Raw genomic sequence first — 24901 nt, forward strand, 5'->3', positions numbered from 1 at the left:
AGAGGGTCAGGGTCCCCACAACTTGACGGGGATCCTCAGCCGTCTCCTCCCCAGCCCCAGCACTCCCTCCCAGCCCTCACGGTCCCTCTGGTGGGTCCCGCCCCAGCCCCCGTCTCCCTCGCCCCCGGAGGCTGGACTCTGCCCCCGCCCCGCCTGCCCCCTCCCTCCCGGGGGCGGTGGCCCGTGGCGGGCGCACCCATTGGCTGCGGCGAAAGCGAGGGCCGGGGCTGGCTGCGCTGATTGGCCGGGACGCTCGGCGGAGCCAGGGAGTCCGGCGAGTCTCTGGGGGAAGCCGAGCAGACACCCAGCGCTGCCGGAACTCGGGGCGCGCATCCCGCAAGTCGGAACCCGACGGATAGGATCCCGCAGATCGGAGCCGGGGCCTGGAGGTGAGCGCGAGGTGCCGGGTGGCTTGGGACGGGCCCTTTCGAGGGGAGCCGAGAGGAGGTCCTTCTGCCCTGCCCCCAGGGAGCAAAGCCTGGGCATCTTCTAGAAACGGAGCCCTCATCTTCCCAAGACGCGGGGCCCTCCCCCGAAAAGACAGGGGCTCCCACCCCCCAGAGAGCAAAATACCTTCCTTTCTCCTTCAGAAATGGGCCCTTCCTCCTGGCTCCAGCTCTAGACTGAAGTCCTCTGCCTTTTACCCCTTTGAAATAGAATGTGGCCCCAAAAAGTGGTCCCCAGGTCTCTAGAGCCCCCTCACCTCTTGGGAGACTGATGCCCCTTCCCCATCCTTAAAATACTAAGTTTGGGTGTCTTCCTTCTCCCCTCTCTTTCGGAATAATGGGGATCTTCTCAGCTCATAAATTACAGTGACCTCCGCCTCCATGACAAATGGAAGCTCTCCCCCCATCATTAGACAAGGAAATCCCGGAGCAGAGACTCTGCAAGTCACCCTCCTACCCCAGATACCGGGCTCTGGAGAGATAGATGATTCACCCTTGGCCCTGCCGGAGACCCCTCCCTACCCGTCAGAGAGGCAGGGTGGCCTCTGACACCACTACATTAAAGGCTTTTGGGGATTTCCCCTCTCCTCCCCAGTAAAGATGTAAAATGAGGGACCTTCATACTCAGGAGCAGGGCAAAGGTCTGGCCACCCCTCCAAGTCATCCACCTCCCTCCACTCCTCCCAAGCCCTTTCACACAACCCCATCCTAGTAACGCCCTGCCTCATCCTCCCACCGCTCCCAATCCCATCCTTCTCCACCTCACCCCAACTCCACTCCCACACCTGGCTGCCCCACCTATTTCACATCCTCTCACCTTTCCTCACCCACCGTGGCCAAGGTAAGACTACAGGGGATTCAATGAGATTTAGTAAGACTGGAGCTCTTAAAACTGGGATCCGGGGCCTAGAGACCCTTCCAGGAGTCTTCAAACTCTGAGAGCAGAGATGGCCTCTGAGGCAGCAGGACAAGCAGAGACCACCCGCCACCTCTCCCCCACTCCCCGCCCCAACACACGCACAAAGGGCTGTGTTCAGTGCATTCTCTCTTGCAGTCTGGGAGGACAGCTGGCCCTCTTCCAAGAGGGCCCCCATTTCCCCCCTAAACTGTGCACCCCCGCAAGCGCCTGTGGACATTGCCTGGTGGAATTCCCTGGGCACTCAGCCAAGAGAAATGGGTGCTGCTGGGCCCATCCGCTGGGGAGGAGACAGTGTTGGCTTTGCTGCTTTGGTGAAGCTGGACTAAGGGACAGGATGTTGGTGACCTGGGGGTCGGGAGGGGGTGGGAAGAGCTCTTCTCTGGTGGGTCAGGTTGGGAGGCAGGAGAGAGGGAGGCAGTGAGTCGTGTCTTGCTTTGTGGAGCCTGTGTTGCGGCGTGGAGTCATAGAGAAATGTGTTTTCTCGAGGCCCAAAGAGGTTAGCCACGGGGAGAGGTAAATGCTCCAGTCTGGAGTCTTAAGACCTAAAAGGGCTTCTACATTAAAGACGTGGCCCCTTCATTTGACAGTTAAACACACAGAGGCACAAAAGGGGAAGAGACTTGCTCAAGGTCACCTAGCCTGTGGGTGAGAGCTGGTCCCATCCCCTCCAGGACCTTTAGGGTGCTAGGACCCCTGACACAAGCCCCAGTCCTCACATTTACAATGGGGACTTGGGGACTGCTGGGTCCCAAGTCCCCACTTGTCAGAGGAAGTGCCAAGGCTCTGCGAAGGTCACGAAGCCAGGAAGGGGCAGAGCGGGAACTCAATGCCATCCCCCAGCGGGCTGCCTCGTGGAATCCATTCCTGGGTGTCAGCGCATCCCTGCTCACCCCGTGCGATCTTTGTATTGAGGCCATTGCCAAATCTAGGCTTGCCAAAATCCAAACTGACCCAGGATAGCTAATAAGATCAGTTGCAGCTAATGAGAATCAGATGCTGGAGTGGAGGCTACTGCAGGAACCTCAGTTGCATAGCTGGGTTTGCTCCAAGAACTTTGGACAGGCCCTGAGGATGTCATATTCCTTCCCTCCAAGGTCCCCTCCCTCTTAGCCCCTGCCCATGCCCTCTGGCTTTGAGTTCCCTGCACATTGTCTCATCTCTGTTCAGAGGCCTGCATCTTTTCTCCTGGGAAATTGCATGGGAAAAGAGCTGAAATTCTGGCAGATTCTCTAGGACCACCCAGCTGGGCAGCGGGGACTGGGTCCCTACAAATGAGAGGGTCCGAAGTAGAGGCTCTCTCTGTTTCTGCCCCCACCGGGTTCCCAGCTAAAGGACTGGTTGTTGTGCCCCAACTTGGCCAAGGCGAAGTTCAAAGCATGAAGAGGACCACGGTAGAGAGGCCGAGAGGTGGGTCCCTGGAGACCTCTTATCTGGGTCTAGAGCACAAATCTGCCACTTTGTGTCTGATCTTAACCTCTCTGTGACATATCCTTGGGGTAAAATGGGTTAATCCTCATAAAATGTTTAGCACACAGCAAAATGAGCAGAAACAATGATTACAAGTGCAAAGTCATAAAACCTCTAATCATGAAGTGGGGAGGTGCTTATGCCTTAAGGCAAAACTCGTAACCCTTGTTGTAGATAATCTGCCAGGGCCAAGGCACTTGGGTACAAGGGGATGTCTTCCTAGAGAGACAGTGTAGTATGTGGAATGGACCACAGACCCCGAAGCCAGATGGAGTAGAGAGTTGGCCACTGGTAGTGGCTGTCTGTGGTACCTCAGGCAAGTCATTCATGTCTCTGAGCCTCAGTTCCTCATCTTTGAATGAGGTTTGTTGGGGTTGGACATCAGAAAAGAGACAGGTCTAGATGAGGGGTTCTCATTTTGGGCACTGTTGACACTTGGGTGAGAAGATTCTTTGTTGGGGGACTCCCCTGTGTATTGTAGGATATTCAGCAGCGCCTCTGGTCTCTACCTAGTAGATGCCAGTGACACTCCCTACTCCATGAGTCATGTCCATCAGAAATGTCTGCAGACATTGCCAGATGTGCCCTGGGGAGCAAAATCATCCTTTTCCTTCCCTATTGAGAACTGCTGGTCTAATACATGGCCTTAAACATAGCTAATACTTAATATAAAACAGTTTCCTAGCTGAGGTGGGTGGATGGCTTGAGCCCAGGAGTTTGAGACCAGCGTGGGCAACATGGCAAAACCCCATCTCTGTAAAATACAGGAAAAAAAAAATTAGCTGGGCATGGTGGCATGCGTCTGTAGTCCTAGCAACCTGGGAGGCTGAGGTGGGGGGATTGCTTAACCCCGGGGAGGTCGAAGCTGCAGTGAGCCATGATCACACCACTGCATTCCAGCCTGGGTGACAGAGTGAGACCCTGTCTCAAAAAAAATAAAATAAAAACCAAAAACAGCTTCTTTCTTGCACAAGCTCCTCATTTTGGTTTCTGTGTAATGAGGAGAAGGAGATGTGTCTAGCTGCGGAGCCTTCCCATATTAACAACAATTTTTAATTTCTCACATTTACACCAGACTGTCTGGTCTGGTTTTTGTTTTTCTTTTTAGTAGAGACAGAGTCGGGTGGTCTCTAACTCCTAGGCTTAAGCGATCCTCCCGCCTTGGCTTCCCAAAGCGCTGGGGTTACAAGTGTGAATTACAGGAATAAGCCACAGCACCCAACCTACACAGGACCTTATCATCTCCAAAGCACTGTTGTGTCTTTGACACTATTTCTCACTCTACAGATAAGCAAACTAAGGCTCACAAAGGTTAAAAGACTTGTCTAAGACCATCACCCGCTTCTCCACCACGCATCAGAGAAACATCTATGCCAGAAATTGTTTGAGAAACAACTGTGTTCTGGGCCTTCTTCGGATTAGTTATCAGTGTCTTTCAAAACTTCAATGGCATGCTCTTTGGTCCAGCAATCCCACTTTGAAAAATCTTGCACAGAAATGCTCACACTTGCACTGACATAACACAAAAATGTCCATGGCAGAGTTTGCAACACAAGTATGGGAAGGGATTACAGTATATGCATTCATGTGGGAGAATGAGTAGACTTTAGATGAATGAGGTGGATCCACATTCCTGACCTCGAAAGCTTCCTGAGGCATTTTAGTGAAAAAGATAAAGTCACAGAATCAACATAGCCAGTATGATCCTATTTTTTTTTTTTAATGTAAATATGCATGAACATGGATAATTAGGGACGTGGGGAATTAAAGGGACCTAGATAGTATATATGTATGAGAACATATTCCTGGTGGAAGAAGAAAATAAATCTCCACCAGCTTCCCATGCATTAAAAATGAGCAAAGCGGTCTGGTCACCTTGGCTCATATCTGTGATCCCAGCACTTTGGGAGGCTGAGGCGGGAGAATCACTCGAGCCTAGGAATTTGAGGCTGCAGTGAGTTGTGAGTGAGCCAGTGCACTCCAACCTGGGCAACAAAGGGAGACTCTAAATAATTAATCATAAAATAAAAATTGAAATGAGTAGAGCACAACCCACAGAGGTTGAGAGACTTGTTCACACCAGAAGTTGCCAGTGGTGAAATTCAGCTTTGAGTTTGCTGATAATTATGGGGCCAAGAGACAGGAATCTGAGGCTCATCTCAGCAGGCCAAGCCTCCTTCCTTACTGTGGGGGAATTCCTTCTCTGAGCACCTAGAGGGATCCTGGTGTCAGACTGACCTCACCTGAATCAGGCTTCCACCTGAGTGATGACCTCAGGCCAGCCACTTTAACTCTCAGTGCCTCATTTCTCTATCTTTAAAATAGCTAAAAGACAAAGGAAAAAACATGAAAGCCAAAAAAAAAAAAAAAAAGGTAGAAGGAGGAGGCAACAGTAGAACCTCCCTCATTGGGCCACTGTGAGGATTACATAAAACCATGTGTTCCAACCCCCAGTACTTAGTAGGTGCTTAATTAACACGAGCCCTTGTCTCTCCTGCCTTTTTCTCTGCTTGCCTGCTCCTTGCCAGGAAGCAGAAGACAAAAGCCTCAGAAAGGACAAGTGGGGGCTCCTGAGGCCCCAAGAATGCTTAGCAGGCTGAATCAGTTGTCCTCAGTTCTTCACTCTGCCCTCGGATCCACCATGACCACTCCGCTGCAGGAGCTTTTAACAGAAAGCCTGGGGGAGCATTCTGAGGGGGTCTGTGCTGTAGCTCCTCCTCCCTGGGGTCTAACCATCCTTGCTTTCTCTAGACACTCCACACATTAAACTGTCTTACCCATTGCAGGGATGGGATGGCATCATGTGGCCTCTAATTACACATCCCTTCAATAATAAATTGACTCTCCAAGGGCAAATTTTCCTCCTCCTTCAAAAGCTATCTCACATTGCGTCTTTTATAGGTAGTCTTCCCCGACCCTCCCCCATCTCCAACCAGGAAAACCATTTCTCCTCCTCCCAACTCCTGTCATCCACATCCTAGACTTCCTGGGTCTGCCACATCCTATTCTTCCTGGGTCCATCACATCCTAGATTTCTTGGGTCCATCACTGTTTGCTGGATTTCCTCCCAATCCATAATTGCCTGAAAGCAGCCATCACATCCATCACATTTATTCTTGTGTCTCAAATGCATAGCACACTTCCCTATGCACACAGTAGATATTCAAGGAGCATTGACTGAATGCAGAAATGTATTTTTTAAATTGGGGTAAAATACACATAACATGAAATTGACCATTTTCACCGTTTTATTTTTATTTATTTTTGGGGGGGCCAGGGGGAGTCTTGCTCTGTCACCCAGGCTGGAGTGCAGTGGTGTGATCTCGGCTCACTGCAACCTCCGCCTCCTGGGTTCAGGCAATTCTGACTCAGCCTCTCAAGTAGCTGGGATTACCCACGTGGGCCACCACCACACCTGGCTAATTTTTTTGTGTTTTTAGTAGAGACGGGGTTTCACCATGTTGGCCAGGCTGGTCTTGAACTACTGACCTCAAGTGATCCACCTGCCTCGGCCTCCCAAAGTGCTGGGATTACAGGCATGAGCCACTGCGCCCGACCTCCATTTTTTGATTATTATTATTGGGGTCACTGTGGCAGGTGTGAAGCAGTACCGCATTGTGGTTTTGATTTGCATTTCCCTAATGACTGATGGCATTGAGCATCTTATGTGTTTGCTGGTTATTTGTATATTATCTTTAGGGAAATATCTACTCAAGTTCTTTGCCCATTTTTGAAATGAATTGTCTTTTTGTCTTCTTGTTCTTGAGCTGTAAGCGTTCTTCTTTTTTCTTTTTCTTTTTCTTTTTTTTTTTTTTTTTTGAGACAGAGTCTCACCCTGTCACCCAAGCTGGAGTGCAGTGGCATGATCATAGCTTACTGCAGCCTTGACTTCCCAAGCTCAAACGATCCTTCTGCCTCAGTCTTCCAAGCAGCTGGGATAACAGGTGCCACCACACCTGGCTAATTTTTTAAAAAGCATTTTTTGTTGTTGTTGAGATGGAGTCTCCCTATGTAGCCCAGGCTGGTTTTGAACTCCTAGGATCAAGCGATTCTCCCACCTCGGCCTCCCAAAGTGCTGGGATTACAAGTGTGAACCACCTCGCCTGGCCCAGAGTTCTTTACATAAATAAATGTTTCTTTGTGTCACTATTTCTTCATCCACTTAAATATTTGCTCAGCTCCTGTAGGTCTCACACTGTCTTGTGATCCTGGGAATACCACCAGTTCCTGCCTATCAGGAACTCACAGTCTACTGCAAAGTTTCTCAGCCTCTACTTTTTTTTTTTTTTTTTTTTTTTTTTTTTTTTGAGAGGGGGTCTTGCTCTGTTGCCCAGGCTGGAGTGCAGTGGCATGATCATGTTTACCCGGAACCTATGAATAGGACCTAATTTGGAAATAGAGCCTTTGCAGAAATAGTTAGGTTGAAATGAGGTCTTCCTGCATTACAGTGGCCCCTAATGCAATGACTGGTATCTTTTTAATTTTTCTTTTTTTTTTTTTTGAGATGGGGTCTCGCTCTGTTGCCCAGGCTGGAGTGCAGTGGTGCAATCTCAGCTCACTGCAACTTCTGCCTCCCGGGTTCAAGCGATTTTCCTGCCTCAGCCTCCCGAGTAGCTGGGATTACAGGCACCCACCACCACACATGGCTAATTTTTGTATTTTTAGTAGAGACGGTGTTTCACCATGTTGGCCAGGCTGGTCGTGAATTTGTGACCTCAGGTGATCCGCCCACCTTGGCCTCCCAAAGTGCTGGGATTACAGGCTGAGCCACTGCTCCTGGCCCACCTTTATACTACTGACGTGGAAGCGAGGCTGTCCTGTGCCGGATGTTTAGCAGCATTCTTGGCCTCCACCCACGAGATGCTGGCAACATACCTTCCTCCAAGTTGTGACAGCCGGAAATGTCTCCAGGCATTACGAAGTGTCCCCTGGGGAATCAGATTGCCCCTGGTTGAGAATCACTGGTTAGAGGCTAAGACAGCTATGTATATCTACAATTTCAATCAGATTGCTTGTGCCTAACAGGATACACACACACACACACACACACATACAAACACACAGGAGGCATTCAGGATGTATTTGTTGGATGTTGGATGGCTGGGGGTGTGGATGGATGCATGGATGGACAGACACAACCCCTTTGTTGGTTGGCTAGATTGATGGATGCATGTGTGAATGAATGGATGAATTCCCACAAATTCTACTGTGGGAAAACAGAACGCTGTTCCTCCAACCAGAGTAGCCTACCCCTTTATCTCTGTCTAGCACAGTGTTTTTCAAACTTTGGCATCGGAATCCCCTCAAGAGCTTGTTAAAACACAGATTGATGTCCCTGCCCACCAGAATTATGATTTAGTAGAATCACCGGCGGGCAGAACTCTATTTCCATGTTCTCTAGGAATCCTGGACCAGCCCCCGTCCCCTGCCAACCTTGTCATTGTCCAGAGGTCCCGTAATCTTCACTGCCAGCATCTCCCATTTAGGTGTTAACATCTATTATCTTGGATATGGCAACCTGCCAGCACTCTGTCCCTGGGTTGCACTGAGAATTCCTTCCAAGTTGGGACCCACTGTATTCTAGTACCTTACTACTGAAAGTGTGGTCCAGCAGCCAGCAGCATTGCATCATCTAGGAGCTAGCTAGAAATGCAGAATCTTGGGCCCCACCCAGAACTACAGAATGTGAATCTGCATTTTAACAATATCCCCTAGGGTGATTTGTGTGCACTTTTAAGTTTGAGAAGCCTATTTTAGACAGATCTGTAACCCCCACACTCAGAGCTAAGCTAGGGATAGCTTTGCTGATAAGTTACATTGACAGCATCTGTTACCATGTACTTGGTGCCTGAGCTGAAGCATCCTTCAGCCATTACTGGCCATTTGTACCTTTGCCTGAAGTTATCTCTGGAAATGTCTACACTGGCCTCGCTTTACCCGTGGGAAAACAGAAGCCCAGAGGAGCAGTGCCTTGCCCAAGGTCACACGATGAGCATGAAAGCAGAGTGGAGATCACCCTCCACTCCTTAAAGGGAATGGGATCAAGAGGATTGAAATGCTGTATCCACTGAGCAGGGTGGCACATGCCTGTAGTCCCAGCTACTCGGGAGGCTGAGGCAGGAGGATTACTTGAGCCCAGGAGTTCTGGGCCGTAGTGTACTATGCCAATCAGGTGTCTGCATTAGTTCGGCATCAATATGGTGACCTCCTAGGAGTGGAGGACCACCAGGTTGCCTGAGAAGGGGTGAACCAGCCCAGGTCAGAAACAGAGCAGGTCAAAACTCCTGTGCTGATCAGTAGTGGAATTATGTCTGTAAATAGCTACTGCACTCCAGCCTGGGAAACATAGCAAGACCCTGTTTCTAAAAAAAAAAAAAGAGAGAGAGAGAAAACAACTGAAATGCTGCAATGATACTGAAAATATGGGGTGTAAGGGGAGCATTCTGAAGCCACTTAGGTCTGTCCTGTGAAAGTGGAGAAAGGAGAGATGACTTAAAAGTGATGCAAGAACAAGAACTTAAGTTGTATTCTTTTGTTCATCCAACCAGTGTTTATTGTGTACTTACTAGACTCCAGGCATGGTTGTCTGGTATCTATAGTATTGAACGAGGAAAGCCAGGCCTCCCTTTTGGTGGTGTATCTGGAGAGGACAGATGTAGCCATGTGGCATTCACTCATTTGTCAATGAGTGTGTTCATTTATTGCATGATTTCCATGTGCTGTGTACAGTAGTAGGGGCGTGTGTGCGTCTATGTGTCTGTGTGTGTGAGAAAGACAGAGAGAGAGAGAGAGATGGAGGGAGAGACAAAGACTGAGCTACTACACCAGCGCCTCTTCTAGACTAGCCATGCGGAAACAGGCCCCAAAACAAGGGCCACACAGTGAGGAGAGTGCCAAAGGTGTGTGGGAGTGAATACAGGTTCAAGCTCAAAGTAGAAAGAGGTTACCACTCCCTGTTTCTGGGGATTTTAGGGAAGAAATTTCAGGAGGAAAAGGCAGAAAAGAAGAGAAAGACACTCTGCAGGGAGAGCATCATGAACAGGCCCAGAGAGTTAATAGGAAGCCATTCCAAGAAAATCGCAGGAGAAAAAAGAAGGATAGACCGGGCACGGTGGCCCACACCTGCAATCCCAATGCTTTGGGAGGCCGAGGTGGGTGGATCACTTGAACCCAGGAGTTCAAGACCAGCCTGGCCAACATGGCCAAACCCTGCCTCTACAAAAAATACTAAAATCAGCCGGGCATGGTGATGCATGCTTGTAGTCCCAGCTACTCAGGAAGCTGAGGCAGGAGGATTACTTGAGCCCAGGAGTTTGAGACCAGCCTGGGCAACTTTGCAAGGCCCCTCAAGACCCCTTCTCTACAAAAAATTGTAAAAACTCGCTAGGTGTGGTGATGTGCACCTGTAGTCCCAGCTGCTCAGGAGGCTGAGGCAGGAGGGTCCCTTGAGTCAAGGAGGCCGAGGCTGCATTGAGCCATAATCATGCCACTGCACTCCAGCCTGGGCAACAGAGCGAGATCCTGTCTCAAAAAAAAAAAAAATGTGAAGGGTAAAATCATGAATCTCATACAGATACAAAAACAAACACTCAACGATTTTATTAGGCTCATTCAATGAGGGAACAAGGTAGACATTAGAACCAGTTCAAAAGAAAAGTCAAAGCACAAATATGTAAAGAGTAAAGGGATGTCTAAATAGATTCGAAACAGAGGCAAACATGGTTGGACAAGGCAGAACTTGCTTGTCTATCAGTTTTCTACAACTTACAAGGAGTCAGCAAAATAGTTTGAAAATAATGAACAAGGCCAGGCATGGTGGCTCATGCCTGCAATCCTAGCACTTTGACAGGCCGAGGTGGACAGATTGCTTGAGCTCAGGAGTTCGAGAACACCTTGGGCAACATGGTGAAACCCTGTCTCTACCAAAAATACAAAAAACTGGTCAAGCATGGTGGCGCGTGCCTATAGTCCCAACTACTCGGGAGGCTGAGGTACAAGAATCACTTGAGCCTGGGAAGTGGAGGTTGCAGTGAGCAAAGATCACGCCATTGCACTCCAGCTTGGGCAACGGAGACCGTGTCTCAAAATAAAAATAATAATGAACAAGTGGACAAGGCTAGAATCAGATAATCCAAAAATTTGTGTTGTAAGTAGGTAGTGCATAACTCTTTTTCTATAAAACCAATGTTTGGCCAGGCGCGGTGGCTCACCCCTGTAATCCAGCACTTTGGGAGGCCAAGGCAGGCGGATTGCTTGAGCTCAGGAGTTCGCGACGAGCTTGGGCAACATAGTGAAACCCTGTCTCTACTAAAAATACAAAAAAAAATTAGCCTGGCGTGGCAGCCTGCGCCTGTAGTCCCAACTACTTGGGAGGCTGAGGCAGGAGAATCGTTTGAACCTGGGAGGTGGAGGTTGCAGTGAGCCAAGATTGCACCACTGCACTCTAGCCTGGGCAACAGAGCGAAACTCTGTCTCAAAACAAAAACAAAAAAACAAACAACAGCAACAACAACAAAAACAAAAAACCAATGTTCAAGTGATGGAGAGGCATGGGTGGGTGAGGAGTGGCAAGTGGAGGCTGTAGAAAGAGTAGATCATGTCCCGCCAGGTGACCCATGATCATGAATTTGGACTTGACTCAGAGACCCATAGGGAACCATGGAAGAGATTTAAGCAAGGCAGTGATGTGATTTTGTTATCACTTGAGAAAGATCCTCCTGGAAGCTGAATGGAGAGTAGACAGACACCTTCTCCCACTAGCATTTGAGCTCAGGTTTCATTAGGGAAACAGCCAATCCCAGGGGCAGATTGCTGACCTTCCTGCAAAAGGTTTTAGAGCCTGGAAGCTCCTTCAGGGCAAGGTTGGCCGAACACCAGCCAAAAGAGCAAGGCACCACCCCGGCAGGACAGGGCTGTTTTGTGCATGGGAACAAAGCCTGCCTCCTCTCTCTGCCCAGAGCTGTAAATAAATAGCACTCTGCTGGCTTTGCAGGCTGAGCGCCGGTCTGGGGACAGGCTGCAAATGCACACACCAAGGAGTATTTTTGCAAATGAATGCCTGCATGCAGATTTGCATGCCTGGCGTCCTGCCCCAGCCCTAAGTGTCCAGTCCTGCAAGGGGCTAGAAGCAGGACTCAAAAAAGAGCCACACACAGAAGGGTGTGGACATTCTGACCTGGGGACAGGTTCCAGGAGGGATTCAGAGGCAGGCTGGCAGGGTGAGTGGGAGAAAACTTGCAGAGAACCCTGGACAGAGTTTTGGCTCCAGCTTTACCCATGATAGTGACAATGACCTGTGAGTAGTGGCCACTCACATTGGCTGTGTATTTGTGTGTACTTGCTCACCTTGTCGCTCACAACAGCCCTATGAGGAAAGGCTGATCAGAGTTCAGAGACAGGAAATGGAAGCTCAGAAAGGATGACTGACTTGCCCAGGGTCTCCTACTGAAAGGAGCATTTCTAGTGAGAAACCGAGGCTTGAAGACTCTGGAGCCCTGGTGTCTAGGACTGACCCACATGGACACCTCTGCATATGCCCACTGCTGTCTCTGACCTCAGTTTACTCATCCGTCAATGGGTGCAATAATGTCTTTGCACCTAATGATCACAGCAGAGTTTGGGAAGATGAACTACCACTGCAAATGAGAAAGCCTTGAAAAGTCATAAATGCTGAATAGGAACGGGTGGTATGTGGAGAAAGTCTGAAAGTGCTTTCCTTAGGCCCCAGAGACAGGGTGTGGAACGCAAGGCCAATCTTGTTTGTACTCAGGGGCTTTGGAAGTGCAGAGTGGCCTTGGATGGGTGGAGGTGAAGGCATGCTGAAGCTTGCTGAACCACTCCCGGATCATAGGTGAGCCAGGTTGGGTCTAGTCTGTTTATTTCCCTTGAGAGGAAGAGATGGTGGGTGCATTGCGGAGAGAGTGGGAAACAGTGACCCTGAGGTGGGGCCGCACATCTGGATGCAGTGTTTGCCAAGAGCACTTGGCCACCTGCCCTCCCACGGAGCAGGTGCTAGTCTTGGGTCCCACTCTTCCAGGTTCTTCAGAAGCTGAGCTCCAATCTGTAATCCCAGCACTTTGGGAGGCTGAAGCGGGGGAATCACGAGGTCAGGAGATGGAGACCATCCTGGTCAACATGGTGAAACCCCGTCTCTACTACAAATACAAAAAAAATTAGCTGGGTGTTGTGGCACGTGCCTGTAATCCCAGCTATGCGGGAGGCTGAGGCAGGAGAATAGCTTGAACCAGGGAGTCGGAGGTTGCAGTGAGCCGAGATCGCGCCACCGCACTCCAGCCTGGCAACAGAGTGAGACTCCGTCTCAAAAAACAAAAAACAAAACAAAAACAGAAGCTGAGTAGCTTGCTGTTTGTTTGGACTGAGCAGTCCTTCCAGCAGCAGCCACCTGCCAACGAATCAGATCATTTGCAGGTCATCCATCAGGTCCCACGTGGTGCATCCCCTGAAAGGCCTGTGGTGGGGCTTGGGCTGAGGCCTGTGTCTTAGACCTGTGAGATCAGGGAAAAGTACTGCATCTGGAAAGCAGCTGTGCTGCTGGCTCCCTGAGTGCCCGGGAGCCAGTGACTTCTGTCCAGACCTCAGTGTCCTCATCTGTAAAATGGCAACAACAAAACTACCTTTTGAAACATTATATGAATGGTTGTTAAATTGGAAAACTGGATGATAAGAGTTAAATGCTCTTTTTTTTTTAAGAGACAGGGATCTCACTCTGTTGCTCAAGCTGGAGTGCACTGGCACCATCGTGGCTTACTGCAGCCTCGACCTCTGGGCTTAAGGGATCCTCCTGCCTCAGCTTCCCCAGTAGCTGGAACTATAGGCACATTCCCCACCCCACTATTTTACTTATTTTTTATTTTTTTGTAGAGGCAAGGTCTTGCTATGTTGCCAAGGCTAGTCTCAAGCTCTTGGCCTCAAGCAATCCTCCCAAAGTGCTGGGATTATAGGCATGAGCCACTGCACCCGGCCAAAAGTTGAATGCTTCCTACCTACAAGACACTGGGTACTACTTGGACTATCTCATTTTTAACGTCTCAATAAGGTGGGAAAGGTCCTCTTCCTTTAAGCTTCTTCACCAAGGTGACAGATGTAGCAAGAGCTTGAAACAGGACTTGAACTAGAATCTGCCTGATCCAAAACCTAAGTCTTCAAACATGGGGTTATTGGAGGACCTCCAAGGACCAGGGACTTAGAAGCCCTCCTCCTTTCCTTCCTGTACCTTTATTCCTCAAGTCTGTATAGACTTTCTCTGTTTGTTTAACAATTTATTTTTTGAATAGGCATTCATGGCACGTGATAAAACATTCAAACACTGCAACTTAATCTACAGAAAAAAATAAATTTTTCTCCCTCATCCCCATCCTGTGGACCCCTTTGCCTCATTAGAGGCAATCCTGCATTTAAAAAATAGTCACCAAGGCCAGGATCTTACTATGTTGCCCAGGCTGGTCTCAAACTCTTGGCCTCAAGCAATCCTCCTGCCTCAGCCTCCTAAAGTTCTGGGATTACAGGGGTGAGCCACCGTGCCTGGCCGGACTTTTTAAATAGGACACAAAAAGCATTAACCATAAAAGAAGACCATAAGAACACAGAAGCTTAGAGAGCTTAAGTCACTTGCCTAAGACCACACAGCTTCCAAAGGGCAAATATAAAAGTCTCCAGCTCTATAATTTTCTACATTTTTTGTGGTGCTTTTTTCCTTTTCAAAATATAGAGTGAGTCATACTCATCAGGAATTTTACCTACAGAATGAAAACATTTCTGGGGAGTAGGACAGGATTCTGAGATGTTTCTAATCTGTGCTTTGAGCGGATCTGATGACTTATCCAGATCTAAGACCCTCATCTCATTCTTGGCAGTGCTTTTTAAATTTAGCAGCCAACATGGGGTTTTGGTTCTTTCTGCACCAAGTGGAGTAATTAAGAAGGGTTTCATCAAGGTAAATATCTGCTGGGTTTCTATAGAATTGTGGGGAGGGAGTTGAATATATACCAGCACTCAAAATCTCATTAAATGGGTCTGCCCCTTGTTCCAGGACAGGAGAGCCAAACATAGCGGACAGGGTTGATGTTTTCATGAATGTAGGTGGCCGCTGTGTTCTTTGTGGGTTTTCAAGGTGGGAATTTGTTGGCAAAGGAATGTATGAAGAAGCCAGGAGTTAATACTGCTTCAGGGAGGTTTTAGAGCCTGGGGGAAATAATGTAGTTTTAGAATTTTTAGAATAAGTATTGGCAGTGTGTTAGGGGAAAAAAAAAAACCTGAAAAATATAATACAGATTTCAGTTAAGCTCTCCCTTCGTCAAACCACACTTGCCCATATTGGCACATAGCTTGTTGCTACAGCCACACCTCCTCTGTTTATTGAGTATCTACTTAGTGCTTGGTAATATATTGTGTACTATGAGTACCCTCTCTGGGAACCCCACAATAACCCTTTGATGTGATTTCAAGCCCATTTTACAGATGAGGGTCTATTACAAAACTTGCACTAGGTCCTCAGAAACCAAGTGAGGGAGTTGGGATTTGAACCCCTTCACCTGAACACTTGCACCTGCCTGCAGTTAATACATCATATTAGAGCAGATAACCTGCCACATTTCCTGGAGGGCGGGGTTCTCAACTGCTGCACCTGTGCTCCCCAGGGAACTTTTTTTTTTTCCAAGATAGACTCTCACTCTGTCGCTTAGGCTGGAGTGCAGTGGCGCAATCTCGGCTCACTACAATCTCTGCCTCCTGTGTTCAAGCGATTCTCCTGCCTCAGCCTCCTGAGTAGCTGGAATTACAGTCATGTACCACCACACTTGGCTAATTTTTGTATTTTTAATAGAGACGGGATTTCGCCGTGTTAGCCAGGCGGGTCTCGAACTCCTGATCTCAGGTGATCTGCTGCCCTCAGCCTCCTAAAGTGCTGGGATTACAGGTGTGAGCCACCACACCCAGTGCCAAGGGACTTTTGGCAAGGTCTGGAGATGCTTTCGGTTGTTACAGCTGGCGGGGAAGGAAGAATGCTACTGGCTTCTGGTGGGCAGAGGCCAGGGATGCTGCTAACCATTCTAACCCCTCCCTCTGCAACAAACAATTACCTGGCCCCAAAAGTCAATAGTGCTGAGGTTGCAAAACCCTGAATAAAAGAGCACAACTTTTCAATACCCCTTCCAGTGTTTTCATAGGAAGTTTCTGTTACGAACCGCACCTCTCTTCAGTACCTTGTCCCTCGTGAGTGGTTCTTATCGGGTTTCTGGGCTTTCCTTCCATAGGGTGGCAGGACCTGGGCTCCATGTTAGAGTCAGTAAAACGTGGGCCGGTCGCTGTGGCTCATGTCTGTAATCCCAGAACTTTGGGAGGCCAAGGTGGGAGGATCACTTGAGGCCAGGAGTTAGAGACCAGTCTGGGCAACAAAGTGAGACTTTGTCTCTACAAAAAATAGAAAAATTAGCCAGGCACAGTGGTTCATCATGCCTGTGGTCCCAGCTACCTGGGAGGCTGAGTTGGGAGGATAAGCCCAGGAAGTCAAGGCTGCAGTGAGCTGTGATCACACCACTGCCCTCCAGCTTGGGCGACAAAGCAAGACCCTATCTCAAAAAAATACATTATAATTAATAAATAAGTAAATAAATAAATAGAGTCCATAAAATGCTTTTGGCAACATGGCTAAGGAGGCAGTTGAGCAGGTGAGGTTTGCGTCTTGGAAGCTGCATTCCAGGACATTTCCAGTACTGCAGTACCTTTTTTGCTAGGGGGATTGAGAGGAAAATCCCCCCAAAAGGGCCTGAAGCTCTTAGCACTTGCCATGTCATATTCTTTTCCTCCTGATGGGAATGGAGCATGTTCATAAATTCACACCTTTGCTGCTGAAGACGGTATGCCAAAGGTCACTGCACTCCGCTGAGCTAGCTATCTGCATTTCTATCTTGAAAAAGCAAGCAAACATGCACATCTCTTGCCATTTGTGCGGGGGTTTGGCTACCTGGCTGATTGAAAGAACACTTCCCCTACTGCATTTAAGGAGAACTTTGCTTGGCCCAGACCTTTGAAGGATCCAAAGGTACCTTTTTTTTTTTTTTTTTTTGAGATGGAGCCTCACTCTGTCGCCCAGGCTGGAGTGCAGTGGTGCGATCTCAGCTCACTGCAATCTCCACCTGCCAGGTTCAAGAGATTCTCCTGCCTCAGCCTCCTGAGTAGCTGGGATTACAGGTGCACACCACCATATCTGGCTAATTTTTGTATTTTTAGTACAGAATGGGGTTTTACCATGTTGGCCAGGCTGTCTCGAACTCCTGACCTCAGGTGATCCACCTGCCTCAGACTCTCAAAGTGCTGGGATTACAGGCGCAAGCCACCATGCCCAGCCTCCATGTGTAACTTTTGACTCCCCAAAAACTTTACTACTGATAGCCTCCTGCTAACCTGAAGCCTACTAGTAACATAAACAGTTAATTACAAGATTAGCCTCTACGTATATTTTATGCATCCATGACATACCTAGCTTTTTCTTAATTTTTTTCAATGTTTCTATGCTACACAGTTTGTCTTTGAGCTTTTCTAATCGTCACAAATCTCCAAAAAAAATTCCAGTGTATTTATTGAAAAAAATCCACATATTAGTGGACCCATGCATTTCAAATCCATGTTATTGAAGGGAATACTCTTTTTAGGTCTTTTTATTTTTATTTTTTTGAGACAGACTCTGAGTGTTGCTCTGTCACCCAGACTGGAGTGCAGTGGCACGATCTCAGTTCACTGCAACCTCCGCCTCCCGGGTTCACGTGATCCTCATGCCTCGGCCTCCTGGGATTACAGGCATAGCTGGGATTACAGGCATGTGCCATCATACTGGGCTAATTTTGGTATGTTTAGTAGAGACTGGGTTTTGCCATGTTGGCCAGGCAGGTCTTGAACTCCTGACCTCAAGTGATCTGCCCGCCTCAGCTTCCCAAAGTGCTGGGATTACGGGTATAAACCACCATGCCCAGCTTGTTTTTAGGTCTTAAATTTGCTAGGAGGGTTTTATTTTGTTTGACTTTGCCCATTCTTTTAAGTAAATTTTTTGTTTTGAGATTAGTGTAGACTCACACACAGTCATAAGAAATGATACAGAGAGATCCTATGTGTCCTTCATCCTGTTTTCCCCAATGGCACCATCTTACTAACCCATAGAGTCCAATATCACAACAAAGATACTGACATTGATACAGTCCATCCATTTTAATTTTAATTTTTTTTATTTTTTATTTTTATTTATTTGTTTATTTTTTGAGACAGAGTCTCGCACTGTTGCCAGGCTGGGGTCCAGTGGCATGATCTCCGCTCACTGCAAGCTCCGCCTCCCAGGTTCATACCAGTCTCCTGCCTCAGCTTCCCGAGTAGCTGGGACTACAGGCGCCCAGCACAATGCTAAGATTTTTTTTTTTTTTTTTTTTTTTCAGTAGAGACAGGGTTTCACCGTGTTAGCCAGGATGGCCTCGATCTTCTGACCCTGTGATCCGCCCGCCTCAGCCTTCCAAAGTGCTGGGATTACAGGCATGACCCACCGCGCCCAGCCCAGTCCATCCATTTTATTCAGATTTCCCTAGCTTTACATGCATTCACCTTGCACTTTTTTTATTTGTTTGTTTGTTTTGTTTTGTTTTTGAGACAGGGTCTTGCTCTGTCACCCAGACTGGAGTGCAGTGGTGCAATCAACAGCTCACAATAGCCTTGAGCTCCTGGGCTTAAGCAATTCTCCCGAGCAGCTGGGACCATAGGCACGTGCCACCATGCCTGGCTACCTTTTTTATTTTTTGTAGAGATGGGGTCTCACTATATTGCCCAAGCTGGTCTGGAACTCCTGGGCTCAAGCCATCCTCCCACCTCAACCTCCCAAAGTGCTGGGATTACAGGCATGAGCCACCGCACCTGGGGCGAGCTTTGAAAGATTTTGATTTGAGGTTCGCAGTTGCCATTGCCACTTTGCTGAAAAAAGGAGCTCAAATTCCAGTGGAGTGTGGAGTCAGTCGTGATGGGTGTATTCCCAAGGCTGAGACATCCCTGGAGTAACTTTAGGTGTCTGTCCTGGGCTGTGTCCTGGCAGAGAAGGAAGCACAGGAGAAGGAAGGCAGGCCACCACATCCTAACACCTGAGTTCCGGTTTGGGACACACAGAGAACTCTGTGCTCCCGCCTACACTCTGCCTTCCCCGACTTCCTCCCCATTCCCGACGTTTCACTTGATTGTCAGGCCCAGCTGGCAGCATTCTGCTGGAGCCACTGGGCCAGCAAGCCTGACAGGTGATGATCCTTTAGTACCTCGGGACATGAGCGTTCACCCTTGTCCGACCAGTGACTGTCCCTGTGAGCTCAGTTCTTTGTTCTGGGTCTTGAGTCTGGAAAGCCCCAGCTTTGCTTGGGGACATCCTTTGGAAGTAAGAGCAGCATGTCAAAGCTACACAGTTTTGGGAGAAAGTGCTGAGTCTACAAGACATCTCCCCACTGGAGCTGGCATTGTGGGAGAGAGAGGAGAACTCTTCAGAGATTTCTGTTAAAAGACTGGAATGAGAAGCAGATGGTTCATACTGGTTGAGATAAGAGGCCAGCGCCTTGCTGTAGTTTTAATTTTCTGCAGGATCCAAATGATTGTAAAGATTGTGTTTCTCCACCTCTGCAGAATCACCCCTAAGCACTGCATTCATGATTCTGCAGAAAAACTAGGCAGCCAGACAAACCTGGTTCAAATCCCAACTGCCACTTACTTGTGGCAAGAATAGGATGAGTTTTGCTCAACCTTACCTCAGCCTCAGCTTCTCAGTCTGCAAACTGGCACTACTCCACTACATCACAAGATGTTTAAGAGCATCAGTGATGTTTGGAAATTAGTTAGCATAGGGTGAGTGTAGATAAAGCCTAATCCACCGCGGGACCTTTCAGCTTTCTTTGCCTCCGTTTTCTCATCTGCTAAGTGGAAAGAAATTTTCCTTGCATTGGAGTGATGTTAAGTCTCAAAATGCACAGCACTCGAAGTCAGTAGAGATACAGAGCAGTTTTCAGTGGTAACTGAACAGAGTGGTTTGTCTCCAGTACACCAGCTCAATGCCAGTTCTTGGGGCAGAGCAGTTGACCCAAGGGAGTGGATAATTAAACAATGCACAGAAACTTAGAACCTGGGACCATGAGGGATCGCTGAGCTGACTGGGTCTAAACCAAGTCAGATGCTTAAAGATGCTTAAAGCCTCTCTCCTGCATCTTAGACAAGAAGGCATCCAGCCTCCAGAATGGATCCCACTCCAAGGCAAGGAGCTTTCTTAGTTATTGAGCCAAAATCCGCCTTCCATTTTGTAACTTATTGAAGATTGCAGCCATAGTACAAGAGAGAGCTGGGACTCAAACCCAGGTCTGAGTGCACAGCCCATGACCCTAACACCTGGGCCCCATTGCCTCTGTAATCCAAGGTTCCTACTGTTGCACTCCATTCTGTCCAGGACTCAGCACAGCACTGGGAACCCAGCAGGATTAAGAAGGGCCAGGGTGACTGTGCAGGGAGACCCTGGGGAAGAAGGCTGACCTCTGGTCGGGAGCTCTCAAAAATTTTGGGATCAGGCCGGGCATGGTGGCTCACTCCTGTAATCCCAACACTTTGGGAGGCTGAGGCGGGCAGATCACTTGAGGTCAGGAGTTCAAACCAGCATGGCCAACATGGTGAAACCCCGTCTCTACTAAAAATACAAAAATTAGCTGTGTGTGGTGCACGCGCCTGTAATCCCAGCTACTCGGGAGGCAGAGGCAGGAGAATCATTTGAAAGGAGGCAGAGGTTGCAGTGAGCCGAGATTGTGGAGCCACTGTACTCCAGCCTGGGTGACACAGCGAGACTCTGTCTCGAAAAAAAAATAAAGAGGGAAGTTTGGTATCAGCAACCTGACTGTGGTCCCTGAGCTCTGGCCAGCCCTTCTTCTGGCCTATAGATGCTGATAGGCCCATGGGATCATCACAGGAGTGAATAGGAAGTGTTCCCAGCAGCCGGGTGCCTGGGGAGCAGATCGGAGAAGCCTGGTCTTGGGCAGACCTGTTCAAGCTGACCCCAGGGTGTCCACTTCCCCTGTGGAGGAAGCTCCTCAGGTTAAGTGATCATTCGTTGATTTTAATTTTTTCTCCTGGAAAACTGGCCTGCTCCTGCCATCCCCAGAGGCATCCATGTCCCAGGGAATTACCAACACTCAACATGTAACTTACATTGCGCATCAACTGTAAAATCAAGGAGAACAAGAGACGAGGAGCTTGCGTGCTGGCGGAGAGAGGACGATGAATCATGAACGAATGAGAAAGAGACAGATAAGGGTGACAAAAATAAAATGTGTTGGTCCGAAAGCAGTGGGACTACTTTAAGTTGGGGTCAAGGAAGGCTGTTCTGAGCAGGTGGTATTTGGGCTGAAGAATGAGACAGCCATTTCGGGCCTGGGGGAAGCTCATTCCAGGCGGGGACATGGCAGATGCATGGCAGGTCCCACGTTGGGGGGACTTGAGGTCATCATTAGAAGGTTGGGTTTTATTCTCTCTGCAATTAGAGATCTTTGGTAGGTTATTAACTAGGGAGTGACATGATGTGTTTCACTTTAAAATAATCCCTCTGGCTGCTCCATGCAAAGTGGATTGAACAAGACCTCGATGGGATCAGAGAGACCACTTAGGCGGCTGCCACAGTCAATTACAAGTGGAAGTGGCTTGGATTCAGGTGGAGACAGGAAGAGAGGATGATCTAGAAATGCCCGGAACAGTCCAGACATGAGCAATTGCAGTCAGTGCCTGGGTTCAGATCCAAGCCCTTGTAATAATGTATGAATTTGAAACTCCCTTTCCTCCTGTGCAAATTAAAGTTTTTTTGTTTTTTGTTTTTGTTTTTGTTTTTGGAGACGGGGTCTTGCTCTGTCACCCAGGCTGGAGTACAGTGGCGTGATTGCAGCTCACTGCAACCTCCGCCTCCCAGGTTCAAGAGATTCTCCTGCCTCAGCCTCCTGAGTAGCTGGGATTACAGGTACAAGTGACCACGCCCGGCTAATTTTTTGTAGTTTTAGTAGAGAAGGGGTTTCACCATGTTGGCCAGGCTGGTCGCAAACTCCTGACCTCAGGCGATCCACCTGCCTCAGCCTCCCAAAGTGCTGGGATCACAGGCGTGAGCCACCACGCCTGGCCCTGTGCAAGCTTTAAATTGCAGGAGGTGATCCTTTGTACATTGGAGGTGGTAGCAGTAATAACTGACATGATCAGTAAAAATATTCATTGACATCATACATTCACTTCCTGGAGCTGCTGCAAAAAAATTGTCACAAACTGAGTGACTCAAAACAATGGAAGTTTATTCTCTTAAGTTCTAGAGGCCAGAAGTCCAAAATCCAGAGATCAGTAGGACTGTACTATCTCTGATGGCTCTAGGGTTCCAAGCTTGCCTGCTGCCGGAGGAGTGGTTGAGAGTAACTGAGTACATGGCCCTCCTTTAGCAGTTGCTCTGTTCTGTTGTGTGGAGAGGTCACATTTTGTTTATCTGCTCATCTGCTCATGGACCCTTGGGTTTGTTTCCACCTTCTGGCTCCTTTTTTTTTTTCTTTGAGATGGAATTTCACTCTTGTCCCCCAGGCTAGAGTGCAATGGCGCGATCTCAGCTCACCGGAAGCAGGTTCAAGCGATTCTCCTGCCTCAGCCTCCCAAGTAGCTGGGATTATAGGCACCTGCCACCACACCCTTCTAATTTTTGTATTTTTAGTAGAGATGGAGTTTTCACCATGTTGTCCAGGCTGGTCTCAAACTCCTGACCTCAGGTGATCCACCCTCCTTGGCCTCCTGAAGTGTTGGGATTACGGGCGTGAGCCACCACGCTTGGCCTTCTGGCTCTTATGAATAATGCCGCAATTGGCAGGGCGCGGTGGCTCATGCCTGTAATCCCAGCACCTTCGGAGGCCAAGGTGGGCAGATCACGTGAGGTCAGGAGTTCAAGACCAGCCTGGCTAACATGACAAAACCCCATCTCTCCTAAAAAATACAAAAATTAACCAGGCGTGGAGGCACACACCTGTAATCCCAGCTATTTGAGAGGCTGAGGCACAAGAATCACTTGAACCAAGGAGGGGAGGTTGAAGTGAGCCAAGATTGTGCCACTGCGCTCCAGCCTGGACAATAGCGTGAAACTCTGCCTCAAAAAGAAAAAAACAAACAAAAAACAAGTAGTGCTGCAATGAACAGCAGCAGATAAGTATCTGTTCGAGTCCTTGCTCTCAGTCTTTGGGGTATGTACCTAGGGGTGGAATTGCTGGGTCATATGGTGATTCTGTGTCTAACTTTTTGAGGAACTGCCTGTTTTCCACTCTGTGCCACATAGTTTTGGTTGAAGTAGTTACAGAACCGCCCCCGATCAAATGTGGGGAGAGATAAGTGCCACCTCCCAGTGAGGGGCTACTAGGTCACAGAGGGAAGAGACTGGGGAGGGGAGATGCTGTTGCAGCCATCTTTGGAATGTGCAAACGGCCACTTGAGTAGTGATTACTTCATTTATTTATTTTTGCAGGGAATTATTTTTTTTAAAGGGCCTCGGATCGCCTAAGGTCAGGAGTTCAAGACCAGCCTGGCCAACATGGTAAAACCCTATCTCTACAAAAATTAGCCAGGCATGATAGCAGGTACCTGTAATTCCAGCTACTTAGGAGGCTGAGGCAGGAGAATCACTTGAACCTGGGAGTCGGAGGTGGCAGTGAACCAAGATCGCGCCATTGCACTCCAGCCTGGGCAACTGAGTGAGACTCAATCTCAAAAATAATAATAATAAAATAAAATAAAACAGGGCCTCACTCTGTCACCCAGGCTGGAGTGCAGTGGTGTGATCTCGGCTCACTGCAACCTTGGCCTTCTGGGCTTAAACGATCCTCCCACCCCATCTTCCTGAGTAGCTGGGACTACAGATGTGCACCACCACACCTGGCTAATATTTTTTGGTATTTTTTGTAGAGACAGGGTTTCGCCATGTTGCCCAGCCTGGTGCAGTGAATATTTCCTCTTCTCTTCTCTTCTCTTCTCTCTCCTTCTCCTTCTCCTTCTCCTTCTTCTTCTTCTTCCTCTTCCTCTTCTTCTTTTCTCTCTCTCTTTCTCTCTTTCTTTCTTTTGAGACAGAGCCTCACTCTGTCACCCAGGCTGGAGTGCAGTGGCAGTGAATATTTCCCTTTGTTTCTTTCCTTCTTTCTTCTTTCTTCTTTTTTTTTTTTTTTTTTTTTTTTGAGGCAGAGCTTCACTCTGTCACCCATGCTGGAGCACAGTGACACGATCCAGCTCACTGCAACCTCGACCTCCTGGGCTCAGGTGATTCTCCCACCTCAGCCTTCCAAGTAGCTGGGACTATAGGCGTGTGCCACCTGGCTAATTTTTGTATTTTTTTTTTTTTTGTAATTTTTCTAGAGAGGGAGTTGCCCAGGCTGGTCTCAAACTCCTAGGTTCAAGTGATCCACCCACCTCTGCCTCCCAAAGTGTTGGGATTACAGGTGTGAGCCTCTGCACCTGGCCTGCAGTGAATACTTCTCGATGCTTGCCCTGTACGCACACTGTTCTGGGTGTAGGATACAGACATGAGTATTGCACGTGTGGTTTTTGCCCTCTCACAGCTTGCAATTACTTGGAGAAGAGCCATTAACTAAAATTGCAAAATTAATTTTGGGGAAAGGGGGCTGGACTTTCCTGATATTCTCTTTCTCCTTTTATCTTTAAGTTGATGAATAACTTAACACAGCAAACTGCACTAAACTTATATATGCACCTCCATGAATTTTAACCTGTGAATACAACCATGTAACCAACACCTAAATCAAGATCTAGACCACCCCCAGCCCCCAGAAACTTCCCTCATGCCCCAGTGGGTAACTGCTATTTAACATCTTCACCATAGATTAGCTGTGCCTATTTTAGAACTTTATAAACGGAATCATACAGTTGATACTCCTTGGTGTCAGGCGTCTCCCTCTGCACTGTTTGTGAAATCCCACAATTAATCCCTTTTTTAAAGAGACATTGACTTGCTGTCACCCAGGCTGGAGTGCAGTGGCTTGATCAT

The 24901-nt window shown here is 48.3% G+C and overlaps 1 protein-coding gene across 1 annotated transcript in view; it reads left to right on the forward strand.

Annotated features, from left to right (window-relative positions):
- The first annotated feature begins 253 nt into the window (after window positions 1-253).
- ABAT (4-aminobutyrate aminotransferase) overlaps window positions 254-24901 on the forward strand; it is a 114732-nt gene continuing 90084 nt past the window's right edge. The window contains exon 1 of the mRNA XM_054455200.2: window positions 254-389. The gene's annotated coding sequence lies outside the window, so the exon portion shown is untranslated. The remainder of the gene's footprint in view (window positions 390-24901) is intronic.

This window comes from Pongo pygmaeus, chromosome 18 (assembly GCF_028885625.2).
Source record: "Pongo pygmaeus isolate AG05252 chromosome 18, NHGRI_mPonPyg2-v2.0_pri, whole genome shotgun sequence".
NCBI lineage: Eukaryota > Metazoa > Chordata > Mammalia > Primates > Hominidae > Pongo > Pongo pygmaeus.